The sequence below is a fragment of the Candoia aspera genome, chromosome 3 (assembly GCF_035149785.1).
Source record: "Candoia aspera isolate rCanAsp1 chromosome 3, rCanAsp1.hap2, whole genome shotgun sequence".
NCBI classification, from domain to species: Eukaryota; Metazoa; Chordata; class Lepidosauria; order Squamata; family Boidae; genus Candoia; species Candoia aspera.
The window spans coordinates 188,213,268-188,228,525 of NC_086155.1; the positions used below are offsets into that span (position 1 = coordinate 188,213,268).

The window sequence follows — 15,258 nt, forward strand, 5'->3', positions numbered from 1 at the left end:
ATCATCTGAAGAACCAAGATTTTATGCTGAGTAAAAACATACATGCTCATGTTCCCAACTATTTTGTTTTCTATATTAATGTAACGTAAAGCTACCTGTGAAAATATTACCTACTCAAAGTGTACGAAATGAATACCTTTTCCCACCCATCATTCTCCAAACTACACTTGTTAATGTCAAATGTCAAAGGTATAAACAGGAGCGGTTGCAGACTGCTATTTTTTTATGAGCTTAGAGTTGTTTATGGAATTTTAAGATCAAAAGAGAAGGCTCTGCTCCTTTAGATTTATTCTGGCATAGAAGTCCAACAGCTGCTTCATCTTGTCTTCCACTTCCCCTTATCTTTTCTTTGTACTGTCTCAGCAGGTGGCTAGAGATGTGAGGGAGACAGGAAAAGGCAACAATGCCCTCATCAGGAAGAGGGTTTCTTTCAAGGATCCAGATCACAAAGACCATGTTGTCAATGGGTTTCAGATACTCAGCTTCATATTTCAGTATTGCTTCAGACAGGGATCATGAGTCCCGATCAATGGCCCCTATCGCCACCATTACATCGTTATTGCACACACCAGGAGACAACTGCCATGATTTAGCCAAAGTTAGGCCCTTGAAATCTCAGTGATTTTAATGTGACAACCTTAAGCTGGTACACATGAAATCAATGGGGCCAAAAGTAATAAATTTAGGTTGGAGGAATTATTTCTTTACATATTTCTGTACAGTATTCATCATATCATAAAACTGGGTAGAATCCAAACAGCACAGATCAACTTTCCCCAAGGTAGCATTCTTTAGATATGTTGGATTTCTATTCACAGAATTACCAGCTGGTATGAGTAGGAAATCAGGAAGCTAAGGCCCAACCCTATCTATGAGTGGCATATTCTTCTTATTTTGAGCTCTTAGACTAGAGAGATAGATCTGTTATCGTATTAGAGGTTCTAAGACTAGACCCTTCAAAGGGGGGACTTTTTCCAGCATATATTTCTGTGGTTTTTTATGATTACTGACTACTAGGATGCAGTGTATGACAGCTGTGTGTAATTGATGAGATCTCCTAGTTGGGATGAAACTAGTTGTACACTGCCTCCTGGTGGTCAGTAATGGTAAAGTCACACAAAGCTCCAACCTATCTGGGGGTTAGTAAGGTGCCGTAACCAGTGGATCCATAAATCTTGATGGGATGGATATCCGCAGGAGTTTCTTGCTTTTGTCAGCACAAACTTAACCCCTTCCATACATGCATGCAATGTCCCAACACATGTACAAAAGGGACAGGGCTTGCATCACAATACTGCTTTGTCACTCTTTCCATTCTTGTTCCTCTGCACATACTGTTGCTTAAGGATAATATTTTAATACAATGCAAGCCAAAATAAGGCTAAAATTTGGAGTTTCCCATGCAAAAGTAAAATCCTAGCACTGGGACAAGAATGACTCTTCCTTCCACCTCAAGCACACAATATTGTCACTGGGTTTGTGCACTCCCAATGTGTCCTTGCAGCAGTGCTATTCTATAGTTGTATAGTTTCAGCCCTGGAAATACCATGGCAGAAATTGTAATGCATCAATGCCTATGCTTCAAAGGATCTTGTCTTTCTCTGCTTCTCAGCTTCTAGAAACCTTCGTAGTGAACTGCCAGCATCGTTTAAAAAAAAATTGGGCCCAAATGCAGAATTGCTGGTTATATACAGTAATAGCATTATAGGTTGCAGTGATCTGGAAAACAATGGTGAGTGGGAAGCTTCTGAGGGGGTTCAGTACATTTTTTTCATTTGTTTTTTTAAATAGTCATCCACACTATTTTCCCTCAAACTGACTCTAGGATTTTTTCCTCCCCCAAATAATGGACAAATATTCACAAATGTGTGTACAGAAATACGAAGTGTAAGAGAGAGAAAGCATGCCAGCAACTCATTTTCTTTTCTCTTTGTGAACGGGGGAAAGGATTTTTTTTAAAAGAAAAGATTCAGTGGAACTTAGGAGAACTGATAAGGCAGTTATTGGGCAGACTGAAAGGATCATAAATCAGCACTGACTAGCAAGCTGTTTCCCATATTCAGCTATTGCCAGTAAAAGCAAGTACTGACTGACTGGTTGAAGATTCTTTGTGACCTCTTGTAGTGGAACAGCTTGTTGGGTGGAAGACTTGAGGTACAGCCCTTCTCTCCCAGAAGCCCTCTAAGTCTTTACACCTTGGTTCCAGCTCCTGTTTTGGGACAGCAGCTAGATAGCTCCTGCTCCATTGCCAGGGGACACCTCAGTTGGGGACCTCCCCCTAACCCTAAGAGAGAGAGTCCTCTTACAACCTATGGTGATTACAAGGTATAACTGAAAAAGAATGGAATGATTTTTAAAATATTTTTATCCCGCCTTTATTATTTTTATAAATAACTCAAGGCGGCAAACATACCTAATACTCCTTCCTCCTCCTATTTTCCCCACAACAACCCTGTGAGGTGAGTTGGGCTGAGAGAGAATGACTGGCCCAAGGTCACCCAGCCAGCTTTCGTGCCTAAGGCGGGACTAGAACTCACGGTCTCACAGTTTCTAGCCTTTCCATAATGAGAACCTCCTGGATATACGGCGTAGAGATAAGAGACCAGAGATTTCAGCCCTTCATATCTCCTTTGGGAAATAAACCAATAACACTACAGATAATAAAATCAAACTTAAGAAATGCTCCAGGCAGACCAAAAGATGGTGTTAGGCTGCGATGAATGAATGCTTTTTCCTTGTAGATGGAAGTTGATGCAAGTTAATACACAGAATATTAGAAACAAAATTAGTATCTTCTTGCCAAGCCTGAAGAATGGAATGCAAGGCTGTGAGAGACACTCAATTTTTCTAATTTGTACACAGAAGTTTTTTTAAAAAAAAATAAACTTGGCTTAGCATGACACATACACAAAAGGAAGAATCGACACAATTTCGTACCTAGACTTTTACTATTATCTCCACAGAAAATAGCAATTTTCCAGAGGGGAAAAAACCCCTCTGTTTCTTCCTGTTTGTCTGACTTCTTCCAGGTTTTGGGGGAGACATCACTTTAATCAGAGGCTATTAAGATGAACTCCCACTCCTGTGCAGCTGTCTCACCAAGTTTCTCCCCAGTTCAGCTACAGGGTGCACAAGAGGCCGGGGAGGCACAGTGCAAGCACAGCAGGCTCAGGGAAGGTGCACAAGGGTGTGCAGGTGGCCAGCAAGGCGTGGTGCGAGCGCAGAGGGGCCAGGGGAGGGTGTGCAGGTGGGGGGGACTTACCCAAGCAACTTGCAACCTTCCTGCTGGCTTCCCCATTGACTTTACTTGTGGGAAGCCAGCAGGGAACATCACAAATCACAATCAAGTGACTGCGGAATGCTGCAACTGTCCGAAGTGCGAGCCAATTCCCAAGTGCCCAGTTCGTGATCATTTGACTGTGGGGGTGCTGGGATGGCCAGAATTTCGAGGACCAGTCATAACCACCACTTGTTCAGTGCCATTGTAACTTCAGTCACTGAATGAGTGGTTGTTAACCGAGGACTACCTGTATGCTTTACTGTTGAAAAACCAAACCCTTTCTATCTATAGCAGATAGGAGGGCTGGGGGAATTTGACTCTGCGCATGGCCAAGAGCCACTTCATACATGGATGTGGATTAACCATCTGGCATGTGGCTGACTAGCTGGGAATGTCAGAGTTTGGAGCCCTGTACATTCAGAACAGCTGTAGATTGACAAACAGTGCATACTAGCTAATCAACATGAAACACATTTTAAATGGACTGAGAAGGGTTGGGAGATGGAAAAACTGGGGCTCTAGAAAATGGGTTTTATACTAGCCAATTCTGGATAAAGATTTGGCAATTAGCAAATACACTGGCTTTAGGAACTTAAACCAGTACACTTGATGGTATGAAGCTAAATAATCTATGGGAATAAAGAAACAAATCTGGAAGATGTCAGTTATGGGCAAGCTGCAGAAGAAATGAATCTGTGAAGCCCTGATTTAGCTTGTTAGAAAAGCCATCACAGGAGAGACACCATTAGAGATTATAATGGGTGGTGGAGATGCCTTTCTCGGTCTCGTCCTATGTGCTGCTATGATTATGAAAGGCTGTGGGCATAATTAGTTTCTTACCAGTCCAGGGTTCATCTGGCCAGGAGAAGAAAATCAGGTAGACAAAATACCCACAGCTAGATAGTTGCATGAGGATTTCTAAAAAATGTATTACAGTATTTAAGTATTTACAATCTCCAAACTGTAACCCCTCGTATATTTCAGGAAGGAAAGCCTTCAAAACCTCCTTCCAGAAACAGTTTCCTCTCTAGTTTTGCTTTTCTGCCAGTTTTTCCATTTACCTTCACTCCTTCAACATTATTAAGAAGGGAAATGGCAAATTCAGTTTATCACACCATCATCTTATAAACTAATATTAAGGCATTTTCTTGATTTAAGTTCTAGAGGAAGTAACAATAATAAACATCTCTACATAGCATTTTGAACCCTAAATACAGATATATTTAACCAATATATCTTCCAATATATTCAATTTTTGGATCCTAAAAACAAATCTTTGTCTTTATCAACCACCCTGGCCTCAGCACTTGGATTTCGGTGCCATCGATTTCGGTGGGAGTTTTTAACCTGCGATCAACCCCCTCCCCACAAAAACTGCAGTTTCCAAGACTCACTCCTGGAACTTCACGCCTGTTGGAAAATTGAAACCTTTATTCTTCATTCCAGTTGACTTCCTGGAATGTTCAAAACATTCATAATAATCCACTTCAAATGACAAAGGATGTTTATACCTCCACATTCTTTCCCACATACATCACTTTCTCAGATGGGGAACTCCAGATGAGCTGGACCTCAACTCCATTTCTGGCTGGGGATTATGGGAGTAGAACACCAACCCATGTGGAAAGACCTATTTGGGAAAGTCTTATTTATGGTCAATAGGCCTCACAGAAGTCATCTAAAGATAAATAATCTAAAGACATATAGAGAAAAAATATATCCCTCACACATGAAGATATTGGAGATATAATAAATTTGAAGGGACATTTGTACATATGCTGCTCATGTCCACTGCTGTTTTGTTTTGGTTAGATATTATTACAATTATAAACAAGATTCTTGGGACGAAGAAGGTAGTATCACTTAATTATATCCAAAAGAGAGATTGCATATTCCTGGAAGGATGCCTGCATATCAGATTTTAAAGCCTGGCTAACAAAATTTGTTAATTCACAGCCTTTGAACTGGCTTTTTACTGATGGAAAGGAAAGTCCAGACAACGAGATTCCATGCGGTCAAGACTAAAAGCTGAGTTGCAGTGATTTTACAAAGATGTAACAACTATATTGTAGAAAAGGATTATAATTCAAAGGGCTTTTTTTCCTTTTTCTGTTTTTTACACTTATGCTAATTTAGTTTTAGTTTTAGTTAGGTTTTTATGCATAGTTATGTTTGAATTACATTCACAAGTTTTTAGAATTCTCATTTGTAGCTTTAAGAAAATTAATAACCTTTTAAAATTAAAAATGGAAATTAACTAAAAAGATACCGCACCCCATTTTATTGGAATGTAAAGTAGGTCTAGATAATTGTTAAAAGACTCCCTCATTGAAAGGCAACACAGCCTTGTGAAAATGAAAATAAATACCTAAACCTCAATAAAACCTCTTTACAGAAAAATCCACATATCCTGCTATAGGTTAAATTCTGAGGACATTGTTAAGGGAGATTATGTGCTCCTTGTATCTGACAGAAAACGAAGTGACTGAATTGTGGTTCCCCCTTGCCCCTTCCTATATTTTCCAGCCATTTCATCCAATAATACATCCACCCCGACACAAACAGCTAAGGAAAGAAAACAGAATAACTGCAGTAACTTCCAGCATGGTAGTGAGAACATTGCCCACACTCAGCCATGGAAGCTTTTTGAGTGATTGTGGCCAGGAATTATCTTTCAGCCAGTCTGCATCACTGTATTATCTCCATCGCTGGATTATCTTTCAACCAGTATCCATCACCTATTGTTGCTGAGGTTAAAACAGAAGGGCAGAGTATTATATAAGCTGCCTTGACTGTACAGAGGAAAGGCAAGATATAAATCTAATGAACATACAAATAAGTAAAGCCCTAAATAATTAGGACTAAAATGTTTCATCTATTGTATTGAAATGATCCTTGGTGTTCTCCTTTATACTCAAAACTATCCTTGAAATGATAGTTGGGATCTCAGGCTGCACTTAGGTCCTCAAACTTCATTCTCAGAGAAGACTTTCTTGCTCCCGTTAATAGCCATCTCAGAGGTCAGAGATGCTGTCCTTTTAGAAAGGCCTTCAAAGCATCCTCCTGTTGCCGTTTTCATCAAAGTGTTGCTTTCATATCTTAAACACCTTTATTGCTGCTGTAATAATTCCTCCCAGGTTGGAGGAAGGAAACCCTGGAAAATCAAGGGCTGTAAGTTATACTGGGAAGTCAAAAACACTTTCCAGAAGAAGGCAACGGCAAACCATGTTCATATTGTTACCTAGAATGTCCATGTCCACATAGCCACCACCAGGAGTTTTTACTACAGTTCCTCCATTGCTTTGTTGTTTTATACCTCTCTATTTTTAGTAACATTTCAAGCTACCTAGAATTATATACAGGATAGGCAGAATAGATTTTTAAAAATCACATTGAAAGACTTGAACTATTATGTTAATGTAACCTTACAATAAAGATAGAGCTAGTACTTCTAGATGTGCTTCTGGTCTGGACTACCTCACAAGGCTGACATCAACTTTGCAAGTCTCAAAGTACATCTCTTCCCCCCTCACTTTTACAGTCCAAGAAATTAGAGACGGTCCCTTCTGAGACATTTGACACACCCCCATTCCTTCTGCGGACTCATTGCCTTTGTCTAGTCTGCAGCTCTTCCTCCTGTCTCCCAAGGTCATTCCCACATACCATTACAATAACCAAATTTTTCAAGTCTGTCCATGGCTTCTCTTCCCTCCATCTTATATCCCAGGGGGTTGGGGAGTGGGGACTAGTCTTAGTCTCTTTGTATCACCTCTAGAATTAACACATTTTTCTTCTGTACCTGGTGTCTCCTAATGGCCTTTGGATTCCTTTTCCAAGATCATCTCCCTGGTTCTCTACAATCTGGGATATGTTACATGCAAAACACATAAAACTAGTGCTATCTCTGTGAGCTGTAACAGACAGAGCAGCTCTGAGCTATCAGTATTGGCCCAAACCAGGAGCATTGATGGGGGAGTAACAAAAAGACAAGATGGCAGCCACGACCATACAATTGAAGCCCCACCCCTTTTATGTGCCCCACCCATGCCATGCATATAAAAAAAGGGGCCAGGCTTTGATCACACAGTAGGAGCTGCCACCTTGACTCTTTTGCCCACCCAATTGCAGATGCCTCTGGGGTAAGTGGTGTACTTGCCTTTGTTTTTAAATTCATAATAAAAGATCCTGTTCTCCATTTCTCTGAGGAATATTCGTCTTTTCATTTTTTTTTCCAGGGTAGGTACTAAGTGGATGCACATTTCTCGTGCCCTTTGAGGGTGTTCTCTCCATAAGAATCTGTGGCTTTGAATTAATCATCTGCCAGTCTAGAAATTAATAAACAAGTAAGCACTAAATCCATTCTTTCAAATGAAACTATTTTATAATGCCATCTGTAAATCTAATGGACTGAGTAAGAATAACATAATTACACATCTGCTCTTTTACTCTTATTAATGTCTGTAAAATAAGCACAATATGGTGAAGGTGGTAGTCATGGCAACCCACAAACTAGCCGAAGCAATAGGAGAAAATCGCTGTTACAATTCAAGGTAAGTATCTCATTCTCCTGCTTCAACCTACACCCCACTATATAAAAAATAGCACATAAGATTTAATACATACTTCTACGTAATTCTTTTTAACAATTTCCTTTGCACTGCAGTGGATAATGTTTAAATAATAACAATAATACAATGTGGATAATTTATTAAGACACTCAGGATAAAACCCCAACATCTTAAAACATTGAGTGGTAGGAAGCTACGGTACGACTGAATATCACCCTGTCTTGAACTCCTGACAAGCCAGCCTTTAACCCATACACCAATCCAGCCCTCAGACCACGTGCAACCAATTTGGCCAGCAGGAATTTCTGCATGTTGTAATAAGTTAATACATTGCTGACTTAAAAGAATGATTTCACGGTCTCTCCTCACCCTTTTCACTATCCTTACTTACCACCCCATCCCCCATCTTCTTCCTCCGCTTCCTATTTCCTTTCTTTCGCCTTCTTTCATCATCCAAGTTTCTCAAAGTACCTTCACGCTTAATTCCCAAATATTCACACAGGGTGTCCGCAGAGGGGGCAAGTGATTCTGCACATGCCAAAATACCTTTATGAGAGTGAAGGATGTAATTGGCATTAATCATGTCAGATTCACAACTCGTGTTGTTGGCATGATGATGTCATGATGTCGGTGATGTCACTGTGCCTTGCATGGGTGTCTATGGTCCCCAGTGGGTAAGATAGCTAGCCCTGCAGTTCTGCAGTGAGCATTCGTGGACTCTCTATCATTAAAAAAGGGACAGCCAGATCTCATAAGTTGAGTTGTCCTGGGAAGCATTTACAAGCAAAACACGAAATTTACATGTAAAGATCATATGTGCAATATGGAAATGAACAAGAGTTCATGTGGTTACACTGCAAACATTATACTATATATGAAGCCATCCTTCTTGTAAACAGCAAAGAGTATTAAGCCTCACCAAATCCTCTCCCAGCATGCTCAAAGTAAACGTTTTTGCCCCACAATGGCTCAAAAACTAGAAACCAGCATTTCTGTTAGTTCCTCAGCAAACTTTTTGCTTCAAATTCTAGTTTTATGGAGAAAGGACCTTTTTGCTGATTGTACTCAGGAGAAGAAAGGCTTCTTCTTCTCACATGCCTCAAGCTTCCTGAGGATTGCTACACCTCAGCATATGACTGTAATGTCTTAAAGTGAAAACTAGGTGTATAGCTGCAGGCGGCATATTAATTCAATATCTAATTTCTTAGGAGGTTGAAAGTTCAGTCTAAAATATTCCAGTTAAAAGGATCTCAGGTTAGTGGGGGGGGAAGGCCTCTGTCTAACAAGACCATGAGATGCTACTTCCTGTCAGCCAAGGCTAAAATGAGAACAGATAAATCACTGGAATATTTCACTATTTAACTCTTCCATGTATTCAAAGTAAGAGAATAACACAAGGGGATGGGGGATGTTTTCTAAATCTAAAAAGCAAAAGGGAAAGATTTGGGATGACTCTTATTTTCACTGGAACCACTCCTGTCTCTCACTTTGCATTTTACTTTCACATCAGAGCTATCAAAAATCAGAACAGATGTTTAGGTGCAAAGGGGGGGCTATTGCTACTCTACTAACTTCGATCAGATCAGCTTCCTTTTTCTGATTGCAACAAGGAGAAAAGTTTAGTAACTTAACAGGTATTTGAGGGATGCTTGTATTTACTGTTGACCTCAGGTCTTTTAAGGTCAGGAAAACTACAGTCCTCTAACTGTTGAACCAAAACTGCAAAATTAGGTCATCAGATTGATTGACTTAGAAGCTGAAAGTGATACAATGGTTATAATGGAATGAAATATGAACTCTTTTCCATCAGGTAGGATAGGTTGAGCCATTTTTTATTATAATTGTTTTTAGCTATAGATTCCACTTATTTCTTCACATTATCTCCTGTCTCACGCAATTAAAAATCAGTTCTGTGATGTCCCTAAGATGGTTCAAGGAAGTATCTGTTGCAAATGTGACTTCAGTAGCATTGGCCCTTCAATATTCAGAATCTAATGACAAAGGTCATTGCAGTGTAGATAGAAAGTGAAGGATTTATTCTACAGTATGTCCCCTCTTAGTCTTTCAGTCTGCTTGCTCTTCATATATGAGGTTCCTGCCTCAGGATTATTTCTTTCTCCCGGTTTTCCCAGGCCTGCACTCACTGGGCACTAGTTCCCTGACTTTGCTCTGGTGCAGTAAGTGGTAGGCTTTGCCTATTCTATCACATATTTCCATAAATAAATCTTCTTTCTCTGAAAGTTATAAGCCTGCTTCACTAATCTTTACTCAAATTACTTTCCCACTCTCAGGAATGCTCATGCGCATGACAAATACAGGCTACAGATAGAGCCTAGATGTTAGGAATTTTAGGAGGCTGACGGCTTGCTTAGTTTTGTGAGAAAGATGGGAGTACACTTCAGTGGAAACCTGGTGTGTGCTAAGAGATCTGAAACCAAGCTCCTCCTGGGTTTTTTTGTTCTAAAAATAAGAGACACTTTGGAGTGGCAATGTCTGTTGCAGAGGTATTAGCTGCCTTTCCCCTTTCCGCTGCTCCAGCATAGCAGGAAGTAAAAGGACCAGCTGTGTTTGTATCTTGAAAACAAGAGACAGAAAAAGACTACTCTACACACCGCCTGGATATCTGGTATTAAATGGAATGACACTTCTACAGGAGTATATATCAAGCAATTGCCCAGACTCATTTTAAAGGGGCTCTGAGGACATAGTCTTCTCACTGTCCTGAATTTCTTCGCTTCTCTCCATCTTGCCACAGTAAATGGATTTACAGGAAGAAAGATGGAATAACTGCCTTCATTTTTTTTTACTTATTTTTACTCTGCTTCATCCTGTTTTTCTGCCTAAATGGCATTCAAGGGAGCCTAAGTTTTTAAAAAAACCACAATATGTAAAACATCATAGGTAAAGGTAAAGATTTCCCTTGACATTAAGTCCAGTCGTGTCCGACTCTAGGGGGCAGTGCTCATCTCTGTTTCAAAGCCGAAGAGTCAGCGTTTGTCCATAGACACTTCCGTGGTCATGTGGCTGGCATGACGAAACAGAATGCCATTACCTGCCTGCTGAAGTGGTACCTATTAATCTACTCACATTTGCATGTTTTCGAACTGCTAGGTTGGCAGGAGTTGGGACTAGCAACGGGAGCTCACCGTCACGTGGATTCGAACCGCTGACCTTCCGATCAGCAAGCTCAGCAGCTCAGCGGTTTAACCCACAGCAGTTAAATTGTGATGAACTATTTCAGATGAAAGTGTGGAGGCTGAGTACAACTTCAAAGGAATGCATTTCAGTGCTTGGGGGTCTCCCCTATGTGCATGACAAACACACATGAGAAAGTGAGGACATCTTTAAGGTCGAATCTCCTGCTGACCTTAAGGTCTCAACAGGTTCTTATTATGGTCAGTGGTCTCTTAAAATTAGGATTCGGTACAGGGAGCCATCCATCCAAAAGTATTTTTGGCTATTTTGTTAGGGATGCTGAGATGCAAAACATATTTCCTTGCATGAAATAATTCTTTTCAAGTGGTTTGTACATCCCTTTTTAATGTGTTTTGTTAACCCACCCTAGGTGTGACTTTTGTTTGGGAAAATAAAGGGTGAGGGAACTTTAATCAGTGTCACATTTTTAATCTGATTTTGGGCTCCAATGACTACTATTCATTAAAAAGAACTCTAGAGTGATCAATTGAATAGTTTCTAGACAGTAAGTCTTGCTGCTGATTAAAGACTAATCAATTCTTCATCACATAAGCTTCGGTGGATCATAGTCCACTTCATCAGGGAAGTCAAGATCCATGGTATCTGTATGCAGATAATATTTAGCTTTTAAGATAATATTTAACTTTTACATACCAACCCACCTCTCACTGCACTCCGAGATATAAATATATATATATATATATACACACCTGATGAGGAATAGCACTTTGCTACAAATTGTGAGTTGAAGCTTGATATTTCATGTACTTGTGCACAAATGAGAGAGGAAGAACATGATGGTAAGGTTTGACACGAAGCCTAAGCCTCACAATGTCTGGTTTAAACAAGGCTGCTCTTGAAGAGAATTCAGAAGCTGTAGTTTGCCCAGAATGCAGTGCCTTGGTTAGTAATGGGTATACCTTGAGGTACCCACATAATATCTTTAAAAAGCTGCACTGGTTGCCAGACTTCCAGATGCAATTCAAGGTGCATCTTAGCATACCTCTGAGAGGTAGCAAGTTGAAGCAGCCTATAAGCCCTGTAAATAAATAAATAGATAAATAAATGCCCTTCAAAATACAAGGAAGGCCTAGCATCCCAGGTGCTCGGGGACAAGATACCAGGGAATCAGCCGAGTCTAATTTAGACAACTCATTTTTGATACATAGAGAAAAAAGGCAGATAGACATTAGAGAATTGATGGACAAATCTCTCTTAAAGAAAAATTGGCATAATGTCATGTAATTTGCATTTGCAATAAGAAATACTCCAATTACTATCATTTCAAACAAAGTCAGCAAAATAATCATTCTTCATTAGCAGGCAACTTTTCACTGGAAAAGTTAAGACTAGCTGGCTGGAAAAAAAGTTTTCATTTTATAAATACATCTTACAATCAAATTTGCAAAAATGACAATCCAGCTTCAAATCAGCTTTCACAATCTCAGTATGAAGACCCTTTCAAGAGTTTTCTTGTCTAATTGTCAACAGTATCCATCCAATCCCTACAAATGCATTTAAACTTTGTTTTGTTCTTTTTCATTCTATTTTCTTTATATACTTCATTCTCATAAGAGAAGCTTTTAATAACTGGATGCCAACAAATCAGGGTTTAAGGTGATTTCAGATGAAAATTCAGCCAGCTATCAGTAACCAAAGCAGCCTCAGAACCAACCTCAGGATCAATCCAGAGTAGCCTAAATATGTTAAAGCAAAAGTCATATAGTTTTGGTACTAGCCAAATCTGGTATCAGGTTATTTTCCTCTATGTGAAAATTAACTGCCATGCAGTTAATATGTTAAAGCAATAGTCAGAATCCAAATTTAATCCCTCCTGGATCCTACTGATTCCAATAGCAGAAAGAAGCATGATGCTTGACTCATCAGAATCAATTAGAATTTAAAGCTGCAAACTATAAAGCATGTTGGAATTCTTTTCTTGTAGATCTGCCTTTGTAGAATTTTTAATGATCTTTAAAGTCTTCCCCCACCTCAAACTTTTCATTTCAGATTTAGACAGACACCTCATTTCACTATCCAGATCACAGACAGTAAAAATTTTAAAAACTACTCTGCTTTGCAGGAGGAAATAAGGGAGTGTGGGTTAAACTTGCTAACCTTTGAAATTTGGCAAAAGCCTTCTTCAGAGGCCCCCACTGGATAAATAACCAGCATTAGTTACTGCAGCTTTTAGGAGAAAGAAAATGGTAGCTACTACCCAGCCAAGGGAGAAGCAAAGGAGGGTCATGAATTTAGGTCCCAAAACTTGTCAGCCACCCTTTCCATTGTACAAAGAATCCAAAATTTTATTTAAAGTAGCTGCAGAGAACTTTCAACTCAGTATTACTGAACAGGCATTCTGTATTGTTTTCATTATTTTTAGGCCACATATACAAGGAAAACAATTCTCTCTAAAACAAAAAAGCAGTATAATAAATAACATCTGCTTAAATATCATATCAGTTATCAGTATCAATATACTTTCATTAAATGTTAAACTAGTGTAATAAATGTAATAAATGCAATAAATACAGCTTTTTATTCCATTGTAAGTAAGGAACTACTACTAATAATAATACAATTACCAGTATTCTGTAAATACATTCCATCATTGGTGGCTTTCTGCCATGTTAATACAATATTTTGACTTGCCATAACAGTAAAACTGCACACTTTATTTAACTATTAATCAATTGAGGAAAATGTTGGTAATAGTTTTATTCATAAACGATTCAAATTTCAGTTAGCATATATGAATTTAACTCTATAACAGATACATTGATCTTGCTGTAACAAAACAGAATTTAATGGAACATTATAACCCAATATTTTCTTCACTATTTATTTAACCATTTAATATGTCATTGAAAACTGAGCTTCCCCCTATACATTTCTCACATTTACAATAATTAACTGAATCATTCTTGTTCATGTGGTTAATGGTAAACAGAAGCTTATACATCATATTGCATATTCATACATACCTTATCTGACTGATATATTTATAGATAATTCATGATAATTATGCCATAAAATCCCCAAATTTCTGTAGATACATTCTTCCAAATACTGTACACGATACTGCTTTGCTCTGGGTTTTTTTTCATATTTTAGAAGCTATTTATTCAATTTAAATAATAAATGTTCTTGCTATATTTTCATTATTTGTTAGATTTCAAAATTCTGAATTTGTTCTGAGATATTCTACAACAACACAATATACACATCACAAGGGAAATGCTGTTTCTTACTTCTCAGCAAGATATATTCTTATTTACGAAAGGTTTACAGTATATCTATAAAAGTTTAAAGAGATCCAAGAACTTCCCCTACATTGTTAATGAGCATTATCAAGCAAACTACTATAAAAAAGAAACTTCAAAAAATGAAAGTGTTGACAAAAAAGAGAAAGAGAGAACAAAAAGTATACATTTGCATAGGAGAAATTCAAGGAATTAGTAAAGGATAAACTGCATTTGGTTAATAATATTAAAGCCAAAGTAAAGATTTATCTAATGATCATAAGGCATATTAAAGGAAAATAAAGAGAATGTGGTAAGGATGGATAAATTCTATGTATCTACCTTCACTGAAGAAAATGAGCATATAGCTATACCCAAATTGATATTTTTAGGAAGGAAAGCTGAATAACTAAATCAAGAGAAGCAGTTCTAGAAGTCTTTTGGGGGGGAAAACAAAATCAAAATCAAGTGAAATGGATGTACAAGTGCTTTAAAGGTTTTAAATGCTATAGTGCTGATCTTCTAACAAAAATATGTAACATGTCCATACATTTGACCTCTATATCAGAAGACAAGAAAATGGCCAATGTCACTTAAAAAAATAAAGAAGGATATAGATGGTGTCCAGTAAATCATATTCTTGTTCAATTAAAGTCTCTTCAGACTTCAGATATCTTCAGATATTCTTCAGGTGGAAGAATATTAAATATTAAATTATCAAACATATAGGACAAATCTTTCAAAAGAATAATAAGCACAGTATCTGTAAAGTCCTATTTTTTAAGGTTTAAGAATGTCAGCAAGCACACCAAGAAGGTAAGCCACAGATATTTTAAAATGTTGTCAGTGGAGTTCCTCACCAGGGAAGCCTAACTAATAGCAGCAGTGGATAATTGGAGATTCTTTGAGTGTTAATTGGTTAAAGAACATAGAGATAGAATCATAGAATCATAGATATTAGAAATAAGTATAG

The 15,258-nt window shown here is 38.3% G+C and overlaps 1 protein-coding gene across 2 annotated transcripts in view; it reads right to left on the reverse strand.

Moving 5' to 3' along the window:
* NCALD (neurocalcin delta) overlaps nt 1-15,258 on the reverse strand; it is a 59,920-nt gene that overhangs the window by 23,521 nt on the left and 21,141 nt on the right. The window contains exon 1 of one of the 2 annotated variants that reach the window (XM_063299559.1): nt 4,819-4,946. The exons of the other annotated variant lie outside the window; for it this stretch is intronic. The gene's annotated coding sequence lies outside the window, so the exon portion shown is untranslated. Of the gene's footprint in view, nt 1-4,818; nt 4,947-15,258 lie in introns of those variants that run through there. 2 annotated transcript variants of the gene reach the window in all.